Source organism: Taudactylus pleione, unplaced genomic scaffold (genome assembly GCF_031769625.1).
Source record: "Taudactylus pleione unplaced genomic scaffold, aTauple2 ptg000172l, whole genome shotgun sequence".
NCBI lineage: Eukaryota > Metazoa > Chordata > Amphibia > Anura > Myobatrachidae > Taudactylus > Taudactylus pleione.
In genome coordinates, this window is record NW_028284574.1 from 1198382 (window position 1) to 1216007 (window position 17626).

The 17626-nt window shown below is 47.7% G+C and overlaps 1 long non-coding RNA gene across 1 annotated transcript in view; it reads left to right on the forward strand.

Moving 5' to 3' along the window:
- The first annotated feature begins 526 nt into the window (after nucleotides 1-526).
- LOC148521219 (uncharacterized) overlaps nucleotides 527-17626 on the forward strand; it is a 41148-nt gene continuing 24048 nt past the window's right edge. Inside the window, exons 1-2 of the long non-coding RNA XR_015878850.1 lie at nucleotides 527-804; nucleotides 7083-7182. This is a non-coding gene — a long non-coding RNA (uncharacterized LOC148521219). The remainder of the gene's footprint in view (nucleotides 805-7082; nucleotides 7183-17626) is intronic.

Sequence of the window (17626 nt, forward strand, 5' to 3'; positions counted from 1 at the left end):
CTCCCCTGTTTTCAAGCACCTTCCCCTGTTACCACCCACAAACGCCTGTCTGTCACTCAAACTACCGACCTGGCTGTGTTCAAGGAGAGAGAAATTTCTGATCATAGCGGCTAGTTTGCGCACGCGCATTGCGAACTTTACGCATGTGCAGTATAGCGAACATCGGTGCGCTTCGACCGTCTCTGAATGAGGTCCTCAGTCCCAACAAGTAGAGTCAAAGTAATATAGAAGCAATGATAAGTTTGAATGATGACAAAGAAGTTGTGGTAATGAAGCCTAAAAAATGGTCTAATTAATGAATTCCTGATTATGCAATACACAGTCAATAGCTGCAAGTCTAAAGAAATATGTGTCACATCTTAGGGTCTGTACAGGGCCGGTTCTATGATTACGCAAGGTACACGGCCGCGTAGAGCGCCACATAGTGAAGGGCGCCGCGGCCGCGACCATGCGATTTATTAATTCACTTAGCCACTAGCACTGAAGAAGTGAGAGCGGGCAGACTGTGTCACTATGACACAGCTGCACTGCGGTTCCAATGGGCGGCCGTCCGATGGCTTGTTTGCGGTGACGTCACGCCGCAAGGTTGCAAACAGGGCTGGCGGGAGGAGAGTGACAGCTGTAGCCCACCTTTGTTCCTACTGCACGGCAGACTGAGACCGCCCGTCCGGACCACCAGTGACACGGAGGGGGAGCATTGCAGTCAGGTCGGCCCTTTAATTACGCCGGGCATATTGAGGGGAAGTATCCACAGGGCGCAGGCAGTCTTCAGCTGCTCTCTTCATGCCTGGCGCCAGGGGACAGGTAAAGGATGCACCCGGCCCCCTACTGCTCAAATTGTGTTCACTTTATAACACAAAACAAATAAAGAAGGACACACACTCCGTTTGTCTGATCGATATGAGACAGGCTCCGCATCCGAGTCCTGGATGGGGGAGGTAAGAATCTACCTCAAATTTCCACTGTTCCGTGTAGCAGCAGATTAACCCCTGCATTGCTGGAACTGGCCACTGTAGATAATGTAGCAGCAGATTAACCCCTGAATTGCTGGAACTGGCCACTGTAGATACTGTATCTACAGTGGCCAGTTCCAGCAATTCAGGGGTTAATCTGCTGCTACATTATCTACAGTGGCCAGTTCCAGCAATGTAGGGGTTAATCTGCTGCTACATTATCTACAGTGGCCAGTTCCAGCAATGTAGGGGTTAATCTGCTGCTACAGTGGAGATGAGTTGCCTGGCTGTCCCTAGTCTACACAAGCTACTATTCAGGCTCTGGAAGCAGCAGTAATGTAATGCTCTCCTGGAAGGAGCAAGTAAAGAACTGCTTATAACTTCATTGTCTCAATAGCTGCCTCCAATGCACTGGGGAATGGGGAGGCACAGCATGCATGCACAGTCACTAGCAGGAATACATCCATTTATACACAAACCCCCTCTTACCAGCCTGTCACCAGGAGGGATGCTGTCACCACCTGCAGAACAGCAACAGGTACTGGGAGCCTTCTCCCTGCAGTTTCAGCCCTATTCCTGATATGCACTCTAACTCTGACTCCTACTTCCCCTGACCACCTGCATGACATCACTCATAAAGCTACTGATTGACTGTGACCAGTGTCAGTCTGGCTGAGGGGTATCCCCTATACTCATCACTACCGCTTTGTGCTACCTTCCTGACCCTCCATGCCCACCTCTACATCTCTGCACTATCCCTCCTGGCCCCTTCATACTCGCCTCTCTCTGCCCTACCACCCTGACCCTTCCATACTGTACCTACTACTAGGTATCTGCACTATTTCCTGAATCCTCCATGCCCACCACTGCCTTCTGCACTACCCCCCTGACCCTTCAATATCTGCTTCTATCCCTGCACTACTGCCCACACCCCTCCATATTGTACCTGCCACTATGTACCCGCACTTCACCCTGAATCAGGCTCTATCTATCTAATCTTAACCTGGGGGAGGTATTGGGGAGGGGAGGGAGTAGGCAGAAGTTTTCCTAGGGTGTTCGTCTAGGGTGTCGAGAAACCTTGCACCGGCTGTGACTGTGAGAGCGAATGGGTGACTGTGTGTGTGTGCAAGAGAGAGAGAGAGAGAGAGAGAGTGGGTGACTGTGTGTGTGCGAGAGAGAGAGAGAGAGAGAGAGAGAATGGGTGACTGTGTGTGTGTGTGTGTGTGTGTGTGTGTGTGTGTGTGTGTGTGTGCGCGCGCGAGAGAGAGAGAGAGAGTGGGTGACTGTGTGTGTGTGTGCGAGAGAGAGAGAGAGTGGGTGACTGTGTGTGTGTGTGTGTGTGTGTGTGAGAGAGAGAGAGAATGGGTGACTGTGTGTGAGAGAGAGAATGGGTGACTGTGTGTGTGTGTGTGTGTGTGTGTGCGAGAGAGAGAGAGCGAATGGGTGACTGTGTGTGTGCAAGAGAGAGAGAGAGAGGGTGACTGTGTGTGTGTGTGTGTGTGAGAGAGAGAGAGAGTGGGTGACTGTGTGCGTGCGAGAGAGAGAGAGAGAGAGAGAGAATGGGTGACTGTGTGAGAGAGAGAATGGGTGACTGTTTGTGTGTGAGAGAATGGGTGACTGTGTGTGAGCGAGAAGGGGTGATTGTGTGTGAGAGACAATGGGTGACTGCTGTGGGTATGTAAAACAACGCCTGACTGGTGTGTGTGACAATGGGTGACTTCTATACACCTTCATAGTAGCCATATCTATCCTCAGTAAAAAAAAAACAAAAGGCGGGTAGCTGCTTTTTGTAACAATTGCCGTGCGCATGCGATCTATACACTGGAGGAGTCTGGGGGCATGCCCTGTAGCTCCCGGACTGCTGGGCATGCATCCAGTGTGACAAAAATGGGGTTTGGCTCATGGGTATGGCTTTTTTCATGAGACCACGGCCTCTTAATTTTTTCTGGTGCCGGCAACAATAGCCTGGGGGCGCCAAAAAATATATTCGCTTACCAAAAAATTTGGGCTAGGGCCGGCCCTGGGTCTGGAGCATATTTAACTACTCTCTCCGAATGTCTGAGAGACTCACAAATATCAGGCTGCTCTCCCAGAATCCAGGAAGATTAGCAGTGCCTGGCTGCACCATGACCCCTGAACCTCCCACCTGACTGCCTCTCCCGGATGGCGAAGCTGAAATGTCGGCAACTATGGCAGACTCTCCAACATGACCCCTTCCATCCGGTACAAAAAGCTCTGCTCCTGGATTTCTCTCTTAATTGATGATTGCAGCCACTGGTGGTGATACACCTGCCTCGTCTATTAACAAGCTCAACACAGGTGTCTGCAATCATTAATTAGGTGGGAAGCCCAGGAGCAAAGCATTTTGTACCGGGTGGAAGGGGACATGTTGGAGGGTAGGCTATGGCATACCTCCCAACATGACCTTCTCCAGGAGGGACACAATATTCTGGTCCTGGACTTCCCTGGTAAGAGGTGAGGCTGCAGCGCACTTCAAAATTCAAATAGGGGAGCCACACCAACTGTCATTTCAAACGCTGCCAGACATCACTGGCTGGGACTCACTGGCAGTTGGTGTGACTCCCCCATTTGAATTTTGGACAACGCTGCATCCCCATCTCTGAAGCTGCCACCAATCATAAATTGCCAGGGAAGTCCAGGACCAGAGCATTGTGTCCCTCCTGGAGAGGGTCATGTTGGGAGGTATGCTATGGTCTGAAGGTACTTGATTCGTCATGGCTAAGTAAGGTTAGAGATGGTAAAGTAGAAGCACAGAATTGAATTGACCCCCTAGTTTTGGCTTCGCTGCAGGTAGCCCGCAGGTCACAGCACTCAGATCTACCCTCAGTGGGATAAGCTGGCACTAGCAAGCTGGTTGTTATAGAAAGCATGGTACAATGAACCTGATTCAGAGTTATACACAATGCAGGGTTGCCGACATTCTGGCTGCCCCTACCGGGAGGGAGCAGCCAGATCGGCAAAGCAGGGGGCATGGCCAGCACAGGGGACGTGGCTGGACAGCTTTTGGGCAGAGTGGGGGGCGTGGCCATGTGATAACGTCACTTTGGCCCCGCCCTCGCTACACAATGCCGATATTACCAGCATTGTGAAGAAGGGGGAGGGGCCAAAATTACCTGATTCTGCATTTTCCCCCCCCCCCCGGGGACTTCTCTTGTTACGGCGGGGGAAGGTGGAGGGGCCTTTCTGGGGGGCCGGGAGCGGCTCCAGGCCGAATTGGGAGGGTAGGCAAGTATGACACATTGCCAATGCTTTCACAAATGGTGCAATTTTTTTGGCACTGCGCATGCATCAGAGTCGGGCTGTGCATGTGTTGAGGTACATTAATCGTAGACGCATGCTGCAAGTCTTTATTCGCAGTGTGATTGACAGGCAGGGAGAATTGTGGGAGGCAGGGGGGAGTGTCAGCTAAAAATGTAGGCGTGTCTCCACATCCTGCATCTATGATCCCGTACACAGGAAATATGGCTCCGATGCCTTAGCTACAGCGGCCAATCTGAATGACCATAGACTCATTTAAGGAGTCGATGTTTGCATGATCTGCGTCCGATGCTGCGTATGTGTACTCTGTTGCGGACAGCTGCGATGGCTCCAGTGGGCATCTCATTGCAAGTGCAGTGGCTGTTCCATTAGCATATTTTTTCAAATACTCAGCTGTTGAAATCACAGTTGCACAGAGCATGGAGTCTGGCATTGTAATATGCACACCAGTCAGAGGCACAATATATGTAAGTCCTGCAAATCTTTAGACTGTGTAGTGCAGCTTTGGTTCATTTTTGAGGCGTGGGTCCCCTTGGATTGCTTTGGTTGATCTGTCTCAGAGCAAAGCAGTATAACACATTTTTCCTTCAACACCTTTTAATGCTTCACTGTCTGCTTTTTATATATGTATTTCACTTTTTTTATTTTTATTATTTATATGCAGCTGCAGCTGTTCTTAACTATTTCCTTTACTCTTCACTTTTCTTATAATAGCTGGGCTAGTTTGGGGGTGTCCTGCGCTCTGGATTTGAACCCTAGTATGTTAGGGACCTACCCTACAGAGGTTACACGGATGTGGTGGGTAGGCCCATAACCTTGGCCAAGATCAGGGGCTGGCTGGCAACTTTTAGCCTGGGGGGCAAATGCATGCAGGCGGCCCTGGCAGAGGAGTAGCGTGTAGCCAGGGTGCCCGAAGAACGTGCGTGCTACGGCGCCCCCCTCAAATGTTTCAGGGAGGAGGCGGGTCCATATGGGATTAATGTAAGGTAAAAATAAAGATTAGGGGCAACCCCCTGTCGTAGTGCCCATCTACAGTGCCCCCGTGTGCCACAGGAGAGAACACCCTTATGCAGGCCTCCAGTAGTGCCCCCAGTAGTGATCCCCCCCTATGCAGTGCCCCTTGTGCCCCCAGTAGTAAGCCCCTTATATAGTGCCCCCAGTAGTGGTCCCCCCTGTGCAGTGCCCCTTGTGCCCCCAGTAGTAAGCCCCTTATATAGTGCCCCCAATAGTGGTACCCCCCTATGCAGTGCCCCTTATATAGTGCCCCCAGTAGCAGTCCACCCCCCATGCAGTGCCCTCAATAGTGGTAACCCTTATGCAATGCCCCTTAAATAGTGGCCCCAGTTCTAGTCTCCCCCCTATGCAGTACCCACAGTATTGCCCTTTATATAGAGCCCCCAGCAGTGGTCCCTTGATACAGTGCCTCCAGTGGTAGTCCCCTCCCCCTATGTAGTGCCCCTAGTAGTAGTCCCCTCCCCCCTATGCAGTGCCCCTAGTAGTAGTCCCCTCCCCTTGTAGCGCCCCTAGTAGTAGTCCCCCCCTTGTAGTGCCCCCAGTAGTAGTAGTACCCCCTTGTAGTGCCCCCAGTAGTAACCCCCCCTTGTAGCGCCCCCAGTAGTAGTAGTAGTCCCCCCATGTAGTGCCCCCAGTAGTAGTAGTCCCCCCCCTTGCAGTGTCCCCAGTAGTAGTATTCCCCCTTGTAGTGCCCCCAGTAGTAGTAGTCCCCCCCTTTGTAGTGCCCCCAGTAGTAGTAATCCCCCCTTTGTAGTGCCCCCAGTAGTAGTAGTCTCCCTCTTTGTAGTGCCCCCAGTAGTAGCCCCCCCTTGTAGTGCCCCCAGTAGTAATAGTCCCCCCTTGTAGTTCCCCCAGTAGTAGTAGTCCCCCTGTTGTAGTGCCCCCATTAGTAGTAGTCCCCCCCTTGTAGTGCCCCCAGTAGTAATCCACCCCCCTGGTAGTGCCCCCAGTAGTAATCCCCCCCTGGTAGTGCCCACATAGTAATCCCCCCCCTGGTAGTGCCCTCAGTAGTCCCCCCCCCCCAGTAGAGAGAGACTTAATAAAAAATAAAAAAATCACTTACCTGAAACTCCCGCTCCTGGTCCGGCCGCTAACAGCTCCTCCGGCCGCTTTGCATGGGAGAGATGTCATTACTCATGACGTCTCTCCCATTACCCACTGCGGGAGCCGGAAGATGGCTCCCGCAGTGGGAGCAGCAGCAGCCGATGAGAGTCTGACAGACTCTCAGCGGCTGCTGAATACAGCAAACACACAGCTGCCGGCTCCGGCAGCTGTGTGTTTGTGCTGTGTAGCGCTGACCGAGCTCCGTCCGGTCAGCGCTACACACGCGGTGCAGTCTTGTGTCACAGTGGCACCCTGCCCCCCGGCCCAGCCCGCCACTGGCCAAGATTATGCCAAAAACCTCTATTTACTGCAAAAATTTAGTTATTTATATATAATCAGTTAATTTGGAGTTGAGCAGCTATATTTCTTTTTGTGTAAAAATCACAGTTGCAGCAACAACAGCGTACAATTCTGAATCAGGCCCAAAATCAGTAATCAGAGGAATGGTCTAACAAGCTGACTTCTGAATCACAGGTACACAGAGGAGGATATCCAAATGCTGTATTAAGGATGGAGCCTTATACTCTGGTGTTCAGAGTGCTGTATAAATAAGTGTGCATGCAGTATTTAATATGACATGAGTGAGACAATAAATGTACGCACCTATACATTAGAGCATGGAAGAGTGGGGCGGCATGAGTAGGAGAAAATCGAAAACACGGCTCTATACAATAATATTTATCAGCAGGTTGTACCTTATGTGAGAAAAACCTGCAGAAGTTTCTCTTTCAGAGATCACCCTGAAAGAAAGGTCACCTCTCTGATTGAAGAGGTGTCTACTTCATTAATGAGGGGAAGATAGAAGTCAGGTTTCTTTACGCTGGGAGCAGAGGTAAGTGCATTCTTTAACTGATAGAACACATGTCATGCCTCAGAGGGACACTTTTTGGAATCTCAGAGAGATAAGGGTAGAAAATATGACCAACATTATGAACTTGTTAATAAGTACATAGTGATGCTGCACAGTATGTAAAGAAAACAAAAGGATTTACAAATACAGTATTTATCCATAGTGCCAATGGGCAGAGCTGCAGTAAAAACTAGGAACTAAAGAGCACATGAAATAAAGGTGATGATGCTCAGCCTTCTGCCAGAACAATAGGAGGGTGACCTAGAAGGGCACGAGTTTCATACCACTGAGTCAGTTGCACACTATGAAGTTTCTGAGATTGCATTAAAGTTGGTAGAGTAGTGATATAACGCTCCCATGTGTTAAAAAATTAAGCGACTTTCATCTCTTTAGCTAACACCGTCTCCACATACGAAAGATAAAATTCAGTTTGTCCTTATATAATTTACAGGGGTGGGGGTATCTGTTCTTGCAGTATGGTTTTCTTTGCTGCAGTACTTACTACCATAACTGAATATTTTTACTTTGGGGGAGATGTACTAAGCCTTGAAGAGAGATAAAGCGTAGAAAGATAAACTAACAACCAATCAGCTCCTAACTGTCATTTTTCAAACGCAGCCTGTGACATGGTGGTTAGGAGCTGATTGGCTGGTACTTTATCTCCATCCGTGGCTTAGTAAATAGACCCTTTTATCTCTCTCCAGGGTTTAGTTTGGAGTACAGATCTGGAAATTCAATCAATCAATCAAACACACTTCTAACTATGACTCCTGCAGTATTGCATTAATTATAACTAGGTCGAAAATGCAATTCCGAAATTACTTCAACACATTATAGGGGATATTTAATAAACGTAATTTTCTCCAAACATAAATCTTCGTCATATTTAAAATAAATTTAAACCTGCAATGAAGCTCCACCCCACCCAGGAGCTCCATTGCAGGTTTCCAGGACCTATTATTAAAGACTCCACCTGGTCCATCTTGTGAGGGATGTCCTGACTGTGCCCTGTTTCCAGTGAACCTTCCTAAGAGTTCACCTATGGTGATATATGCTGTTTTGTTTATGTCTAAATGTGAATGCAATTTGTATAAATAAATGTTATATGTGTTTTACGGCAATATTGCACTATTAGTTTCTCTCTTTTATATTGAGATATCAAACATCTGGAAAGAACAAGTTATTCCATGACAACACCAACTGAAAAATAGGGCTCTCCTACCTTTCTTTGGAGCGTCCTCATGGACGCTCGCATAGCTGTGGGTTACCATCCATAGCTATAGCGAGCGTCCATGATGATGGTCGCGATGGTCTTGACCATCGCGACCATTGGGCTTGCGATGGAGACCCTGCGGTAGGGTCTCGCTGCCGCAAGCCCAGGAGTGATTTTGGCTCTATCAGAGCCAAAATCACTCCCACTGACATCACTAGTGATGTCAGTGGGGCCGGCTTCAGACGGTAGGCGTTCCCATGGGAATGCCTCCGTCTGGCAGGCACACCCCCGGCACGCCCACCAAAGGGGGCGTGCTGTCAATCAACATCGACAGCACGCCCCCTTTGGTGCGAGACCCGGAGCGATGGAGAGCCCATCGCTCGCCGGGTCTCGCGCATGCGCACCAGTGACGGGAGCTCCCTCCGTCGTGCGCATGCGCAGTGGGGGAACATCGACCCGCTTGCGAGCGTACTGCCGCTCACGAGCGGGTCTGAATGACTGCCTGATTACAGAGATTATATCTTGAAATCCAAAAGGAAGTGTTCCTTTTAGGTGTGGACTTGATTATTATCTGAGCGCCATTTTGTGTCACTAATTGTGTGTTTTGTAGATTATTCTGAAGATCTAATGTGAAAATAGGACCTGCGAGTACTCTCAAACCGATCTTAAATCCTTGGCAAGAAAAAATATATATTTTTTTGTTCCCCAGTGTTATGTGTGTGTTTATGTATATAGATGTGTGTAAATATATACACACTTTTCCCTCCTATATATTACATATGTACATACGGTATACACACACACACACACATATATATATATATATATATATACACACACACTCTGCTAATTCCAGTGTAACTGTGTCTTTGGACACAGTCACTGGCCGTGACACGTCTGCATCTGACTAGTCACCCCCCTATTACCCCCCCCAAAAAAGCCCTCAAAATAGCTTTTCTCTGCGGCCAAATTTGTTCCACGTCCACCAGCGGTAATAATCGGGACATATTTGCCGTGCGACTCAGGCGCATGTGCAGATGTAAATCATTAGCTGATTGCCTCTGACATCGTTTCTGCATCAATCTCTGAATCAGGACCATTATATGTGTATGGGAATGTAGCTCTGACAATTCAGTACTGTAGGGGAAAGGTTACTTATCACCACCTGGTACAGAGGCCCAGTATATGTGTATGGGAATGTAATGCTAACAGATCAGTACTGTAGGGGAAAGGCTACTTATCACCATCTGGTACAGAGGCCCATTAAATGAGTATGGGAATGTAGTACTGACAGCTCAGGTACTGAGGGGAAAGGCTACTTATCAGCATCTGGTACAGAGGCCCATTATATGTGTATGGGAATCTAGTTCTGACAATTCAGTACTGTAGGGGAAAGGCTACTTATCACCATCTGGTACAGAGACCCAGTATATGTGTATGGGAATGTAATTCTGATAGCTCATGTACTGTAGGGGAAAGGCTACTTATCACCATCTGGTACAAAGGCCAAGTATATGTGTATGGGAATGTAGTGCTGATAGCTCAGTACTGTAGGGGAAATCCTACTTATCACCACCTGGTACAGAGGCCCATTAAATGTGTATGGGAATGTAGTGCTGACAGTTCAGTACTGTAGGGGAAAGGCTACTTATCACCATCTGGTACAGAGGTCCAGTATAGGTGTAAGGGAATGTCATTTTGATAGCTCAGTACTGTAGGGGAAAGGTTACTTATTACCATCTAGTACAGAGGCCCAGTATATGTGTATAGGAATGTAGTGCTGATAGCTCAGGTACTGTAGGGGAAAGGTTACTTATTACCATCTAGTACAGAGGCCCAGTATATGTGTATAGGAATGTAGTGCTGATAGCTCAGGTACTTAAGGGGAAAGGCTACTTATCACCATCTGGTACAGAGGCCCAGTATATGTGTATGGGAATGTAGTGCTGATAGCTCAGGTACTGAGGGGAAAGGCTACTTATCACCATCTGGTACAGAGGCCCAGTATATGTGTATGGGAATGTAGTGCTGATAGCTCAGGTACTGAGGGGAAAGGCTACTTATCACCATCTGGTACAGAGACCCAGTATATGTGTATGGGAATGTAATTCTGATAGCTCATGTACTGTAGGGGAAAGGCTACTTATCACCATCTGGTACAAAGGCCAAGTATATGTGTATGGGAATGTAGTGCTGATAGCTCAGTACTGTAGGGGAAATCCTACTTATCACCACCTGGTACAGAGGCCCATTAAATGTGTATGGGAATGTAGTGCTGACAGTTCAGTACTGTAGGGGAAAGGCTACTTATCACCATCTGGTACAGAGGTCCAGTATAGGTGTAAGGGAATGTCATTTTGATAGCTCAGTACTGTAGGGGAAAGGTTACTTATTACCATCTAGTACAGAGGCCCAGTATATGTGTATAGGAATGTAGTGCTGATAGCTCAGGTACTTAAGGGGAAAGGCTACTTATCACCATCTGGTACAGAGGCCCAGTATATGTGTATGGGAATGTAGTGCTGATAGCTCAGTACTGTAGAGTAAAGGCTACTTATCACCATCTGGTACAGAGGCCCAGTATATGTGTATGGGAAAGTAGTGCTGACAGTTCAGTACTGTAGGGGAAAGGCTACTTATTACCATCTGATACAGAGGCCCAGTATATGTGTATGGGAATGTAGTGCTGATAGCTCAGGTACTGAGGGGAAAGGTTACTTATCACCATCTGGTACAGAGGCCCAGTATATGTGTATAGGAATGTAGTGCTGATAGCTCAGGTACTGAGGGGAAAGGCTACTTATCACCATCTGGTACAGAGGCCCAGTATATGTGTATGGGAATGTAGTGCTGATAGCTCAGGTACTGAGGGGAAAGACTAGTTTTCACTATCTGGAAATGGAGATAAGTTTGTTTAAATATATAAATATCTCTTCTCCAGTTTATATAAATATTTCCAGGAGAAAACCCAATTAGATTTGTTTGGGGAGGGAGTATGTTAAGGAGAAAGTGAAAAGTAAGTGACATTAGTGATTTCTCCGTACTTTTCGCTACACTTATATATGGAGAAAACATAAATATCACATTTTCCAGCTATTATGCTGGAAAAATTAGATAATTATGTTTATTAAATATGCCCCTATATTCTTAATCTACACAATAACCTATTACACATGGAAAACAGCAGAAGAAACTAGCACTGCTCTGAACATATATGTACATATTGGTGTCCTTATGCACTGGATAGTGTATTATTATACAGTATCAATTATTAACCCTAATGATGATCTATAGCAATGCATTCATAACACTGCATGTTTTCCAGGTGTATTTATTACTGGCTGACAAGATCCACAGGTGGTGCTTATTATTTCATTTGTGATACCCTGAAAAACATGCAGCAGTAGTAGGACACAACAGCAGCGGAGAAGAGACGACTCAGTGGACATTGGGGAGAGGATTCACAGCAGCCTGATGAGATGATGCAGGGTGCGTGTTACACACAGTTGCCGGGTTAGCGGGGGGAGGGCACAGACGTCAGTGGCTGCGGATTGGGGGCTGCAACTGTGGGCGGAGGGGGTACAGACACCAGCGGCAGCGGGGAAATACATAGGGACATGGTAGGTGTAAGGGTAAAAGTAAACTTATCTGAAAAGCTGAATTTGCAAAAGAGCAGCTTTTGGAAGAGATTCTTTAGTTAATGAGGCATGATGAATGCCTCCGAAGAGTTTTTTAAACTTGCAGCGCATTTAAAACATAATTTTCACAAGTGATAATTATGTAATGATGACCCCTTAGTGATGTTGTAAATGTGAAACCCTTTTACTAAGAATGATAAGGGTCACTTAGTGATATCATGATTCATAAATGTGAATTCTCTCTATATAAATAAAGAGAGACCTTACCTTGTTTATAGCTATGTAAATGTGTAGAGAAAGAAAAGAAGACTCTATGTTGGGGGCACTCAATTGTTGTATCAGTAGTAAAACTAGTGATACTAAAACTTAACTTTTAATGTGACTAAATATAAAACAGTAGATAATCAACAGTACATGACATACAACATACAACACAAAAGAATATATAATATATTTCGTCCACAATATCGCTCAGATAGGTGGAACAGATTGTGCATATAGCACTATTAAATGATGTGAAAATGAGCTAAGCTGAAATAAGCTTAACTTCAGGCGAATAATAGTAAGGTACTAGAAATTCAATCGACTAAATTGTCAAATATAGGTATGTAACTAGGAAGAGATCTCCTGATGTCACATACAGCCAAACATTTGCTCACATAAGTGAGCATAAAAAAATCACCAAACAATTGCTCACATAGACAGGCATGAAAAGAATCACCATACCCAGGTAATAGTGTAAATTTCTGCATTGATTCTAACACAGGCATCAACAGACGTTTGTTATTTATAATCTGTTGATAAAAAAATCATATTATTAAACAGCACCTACGTGGTGTTAATAGACGAAGTCCATGGATCATCGGATGCATGCAAACTTAAACGGCTATGAATAAACTTAATACATGATGCTCAATATACATGTATCAAAATCTTTTAATCACTGTGTCACCTAAATTGGGAAATAAGTTGCATGCAGTTATTGTAAGTTAACGTTTTATACAGAAGTATATACGCTCCTGATAGTTGTTCCAAAAAGGGGCCCAGACATTTGTCTCCCCCGTTTCTGCTGTCACTGTGTCATGTAACCAGAGGACACGGGATGAGAGAACGGGGTTTGGCAGCTGGTAGGAAGGAAGCAAAAGAGCACCTCTGCTGTCAGTGGGCACAAATTGTCACTCCCCTGATATCAATTGACATTGCAGGGTAGGTACAAGAGGCAGGCTGATGAGAGAGTGCGGAAGACAATTTCCATATGTATAATGGTCCCTTGATGATCACATGTGTTGAGTAGATCTACACAAGAAGTCTCAATATTAAGAGTTTTTAGCGGCACATATGAAAATATCAATACTTCATATTTGAGACTGTAAATTCACAGAGACCAACTGTGTTAGTCAATAATTAGATCATGCACGTAAATAAATACACACTGAACCTGTTGTTTATACATTAATAAGTAACAATGTATAATATATCAATAATATTGATATTGCTGCCCTTCCCCTTTATATCACTGGGGAGATGAGCAAAATATTATCAGGTAAGAGTGGTTGTTCAGGTGAGTATTTAGGCTGTAATAGCTTGCTGTGTATCGTGGGCAGACAGCGGGATAACGCCCGACCAGTAACGTCTTTAGGCAGTGGGTGATCTTTTCAGGATCGAGCGGCTGTGACTGCGCACTCCGTACTCACGGTAGTCAGCGGGATAATGCCCGGCTGGCCCGATCACTGTGTAGTAGGTGATTTCTTAAGATCGAGCGGCTGTGACTGCATGTTCCATACTCACGGCAGTCAGCGGGATGGTGCCCGGCTGGTCAGATCTCTGAGGCAATGGGTGATGACGTACGTTTCGCCTTGTAAGTAAGGCTTGTTCACATCAGTGAAGTATGTGAGGGGAGTGGTTCATTATATACCCCCCCCGCATAGAGAGTGATTATCTGATTTGCTAAATTGACTCAAAACTGGTGAAAGAGATTGTTTCATCAAGGATAATGAGATGCTCTGAATGTGTATACCATATTGTATCTTTTAGGTAGATACACAATAGTAATTAAGTAAATATTTGGACAGCTATGAGAATAGCAAATATGTTAACATATAGATATATAGGGTAGAATGGCCTAATGTCTAGTTGGTAGAGGCCAGTATGATTACAGTATGAATGACAACCTGCACATTTATTTAGAGTTGGGTAAGATATCCAAGAGATGGTAAGTGAAACAGTAACCATGATGTTGTTGATTCTCCCTATAATGGGTAGTGGCACCGGTAGTGCGATGATCTGGTAGGCAAAATATAAATTTCTACTTCAGGGTCCATAGGGGGTCCACAGGGTTGACCTTGGGGATATAGCTGGATCAGGATCCATGGGCACCACACAGTTAAGCTTTTAGCTCCCAGGATGCACTTGGGTCCTCCTCTATACCCCGCCCCCGAGCCACAGGTACCTCAGTGTAAGCTGGTGCCCGGCCGGAGTCGGTCACCGCGCAGGGGGGCTGCAGGAGCAGCCCCCAGAAGCTTTTTATTTTCTAATAGATTTTATTTATTTTAGTTTCTCTTTTTACTACAGACGGCAGCGAAGGGCTGTCTGTACAGACGCCCATGCTGCCGCTCTGATCCCCGACTGGCGCCGCGACGCCAGTACTGATCTGGGGATCGCGGCGGGAGGACAGAGTCCGTACTAGCCGGACTCTGTCTACCTCCCAGGACTGCTGCCGGAGTCGCCGGGGATTCAGGTAAGCCACGCGTTGCTGGCTAGCGGCGGCGCGCGGAATACCTTAAATGCAGTCCTTTAGCCTCCGGTCCTGGGGACAGACCGGAGGCTGCTGGCAGTGGCGGCGGGCCCCCCCCATAACCCGTGGGACCACTAGACCACCAGGGATAACCGGCAAGCGGGAAGCCAGCATCCCTGGGGTTAATTGCCAGCCAGGGGAGGAAGCCTTCCCTGTTCAGCGGCTCCTCCCCTCAGCTCAGCGCGCTTTTCAGCCTGCATGTCTAGCGTCCCTGAGCTGCAGTTCACTCGGCCACTCCTCCTCTGAGGTCTCTGGCGGCCATTTTTTTCTACATGTGGCAGCGCAGATCCCTCAGGGAGCACGCGGACCGGTCCCCCTGTGTACCTCTCCCCTGTTAGGACGGCGTACACAGCACTATAGCCCTCCCAGACACTGAATCTGGGCGGTTGAGTGTAGTGTAAAGGTGCAGTGAGTATATCTTCCTGCATGGTATGTGACTTTTGCTAGTGCTGCTGTCTGTATTTTTCTCTTATTACTGTCAGCTTATATCTATCTCTTTCCTTCTTCCTTAGCCCTACAGGTGTGGAGGAGGGGCTTTTCTACTAACCTCACATATATAAATCAAGTATTTGTGAGGTCTGTCACATACAGTTGTGTGCTACACAGTGCCATATTCAGGACTGTTGTTCAGCACACAGGGAAGTGCAGTTCTTTTTTCCTCTATTGCCATATATATTTTGTCTGTACATTATATTTGGTTATGTCTGAGGGTGAAGTTGAGCACTCCGGGACTCCAGTGTTGTTTTCCTGCAGGCGCTGCTCTGCGGGATCACATAGGGAAGAGGCATCTCTGGATGGCCTTTATGAGCGGTGTCAGTTGACTCCTGGTCATTCCAGACCCCCTATGACACAGGAGCCACCATGGGCTATGTTTTCACAGGTGCTGGTGTCTCTGGCGGACCGCCTTGCGGCTCCGTCTGCTGTCCCTACGAGGACTCTGTCCCAGCCTACCATTTCCCATTACCAGTGTACCCCGCAATTATTGCAGAGTTCCTCTGGGTCACAGACTGTGGACCCTTATTCAGGATTGCCTATCTATTTTCAGGCCACTCCTGCTACACAACAGTCTGTGGTGCCTTTCCAGACCAATGTGGCAGCTCCTCCACCATGGGTGGACGTGCTCTCCAGTTCAGTCCAGAGTCTGGCAGCTGCATCTTCGACTTTTCAGTCGATGCTGCACAATGACAGGTCTGCAGGGGCGTCTAAGCGTGCACATAAGTTGCATGCGGCGCAGATTTCGGACACTGAGGGGTCCTCAGATGAGGGTGATGTCCAGGACGACTCCGATTCGTACACCTCGGCTCAGGAGTTGGAATCTCGGTCGTCTATTAATGTACGAGCTCTGGTTAGGGCGGTGCGTGCCATTCTCCTAATAGAGGATGAGGCACCTGATCCTAAGTAGAAATTCCCTAGTTTAAAAAAAAAAAAAAAAACTAAGGTGACTTCGGCGGTATTCCCCCTATCTGATCAATTAACGGATCATATGGCGGTGGCTTGGCAGACACCCAGTAAGAGATTTGTGCCTCAAAAGAGGTTGGCTTCCAATTATCCATTCCCGGAGGCGCATTGTAGGAAGTGGGTAGCTCCACCGGCGGTGGATTCCCATGTCACACGCCTTATTAAGAGTGCTACGCTGCCAATACCGTCAGTTTCCTCGTTAAAGGATCCCACGGACAGAAAGGTTGAGGCTTGCCTTAAGTCTATTTATTCCCTCTCGGGAGCAATTGCTCGCCCGTCCATGGCCATTTCCTGGTGGCTAAGGCCATTAGGGTTGGGCCAATGCCTTAGGGGACACTTTTCCTGAGGATACTCAGGAAGTCCAGAGGGCATTACTAGAACAGATGAGTGATGCGGCTTCTTATATTGGAGAAGCTTCCTTGGACGCTAGCCGGCTAACCTCTAGGGTGTCGACTGCGGCTGTGCATGCCCGCCGCTCCTTATGGCTGAGGTCCTGGAGAGCAGACGCTGATTCAAACAAGGGCCTGGAGGCCTTACCTTTTAATGGGGAATTACTTTTTGGTCCAGACTTGGATAGGATCGTGGATAGACTGGCTAGGTCCAAGAAACAAGCTTAGAGTGCCAGGCGTCCCTCTTCCAAACTGGAAGATAAGCATTCCGCCTGATGGGACGGGCCTCCCTCTGGGGGATCCCAGAGGGGAGGCCGACTTCTTCATTTCGCCCAGAGCTGGTTCAATACCACCACCGATGCCTGGGTGCGAGAAGTGGTCTCCCAGAGGTACGCCCTGTCTTTTCGGCGCAGACCGCCTCACTAGTTTTTCTGCACGAGTCCTTCTCAGGACATAGCCAAGGCTATGCTGATCAGGGAAGCTATAGACTCCTTGCTGACTGCAGGGGTCATTGTACCTGTTCCACAATCTCAGCATGGGATGGGGTACTATTCTGCTGTTTCTGGTACAGAAACCCAATGGCTCCCATCGACCCGTTCTAAATTTAAAGTCTTTGAACAGGTTTCTCAGGATTCCCAGGTTCAGAATGGAAACCTTGTGTTTCATAATTCTGGCTATGGAACCAGGGCATTACATGGTCTCCCTGGATATCCAGGACGCTTACCTCCATGTGCCGATAGCAACGTCACATCAGAGGTGTCTGCGGTTCACTCTGTTGCACCGTCACTACCAGTTCCGGGCTCTCCACAGCGCCGAGGGTGTTCACCAAGGTGATGGCAGTTATGGCTGCCCACCTTCGGAACCAGGGGGTACGGTTGTTAGCGTATCTGGACGACCTCCTATTGCTGGCAAGCTCTCCGGAGGTTCTGCTGCA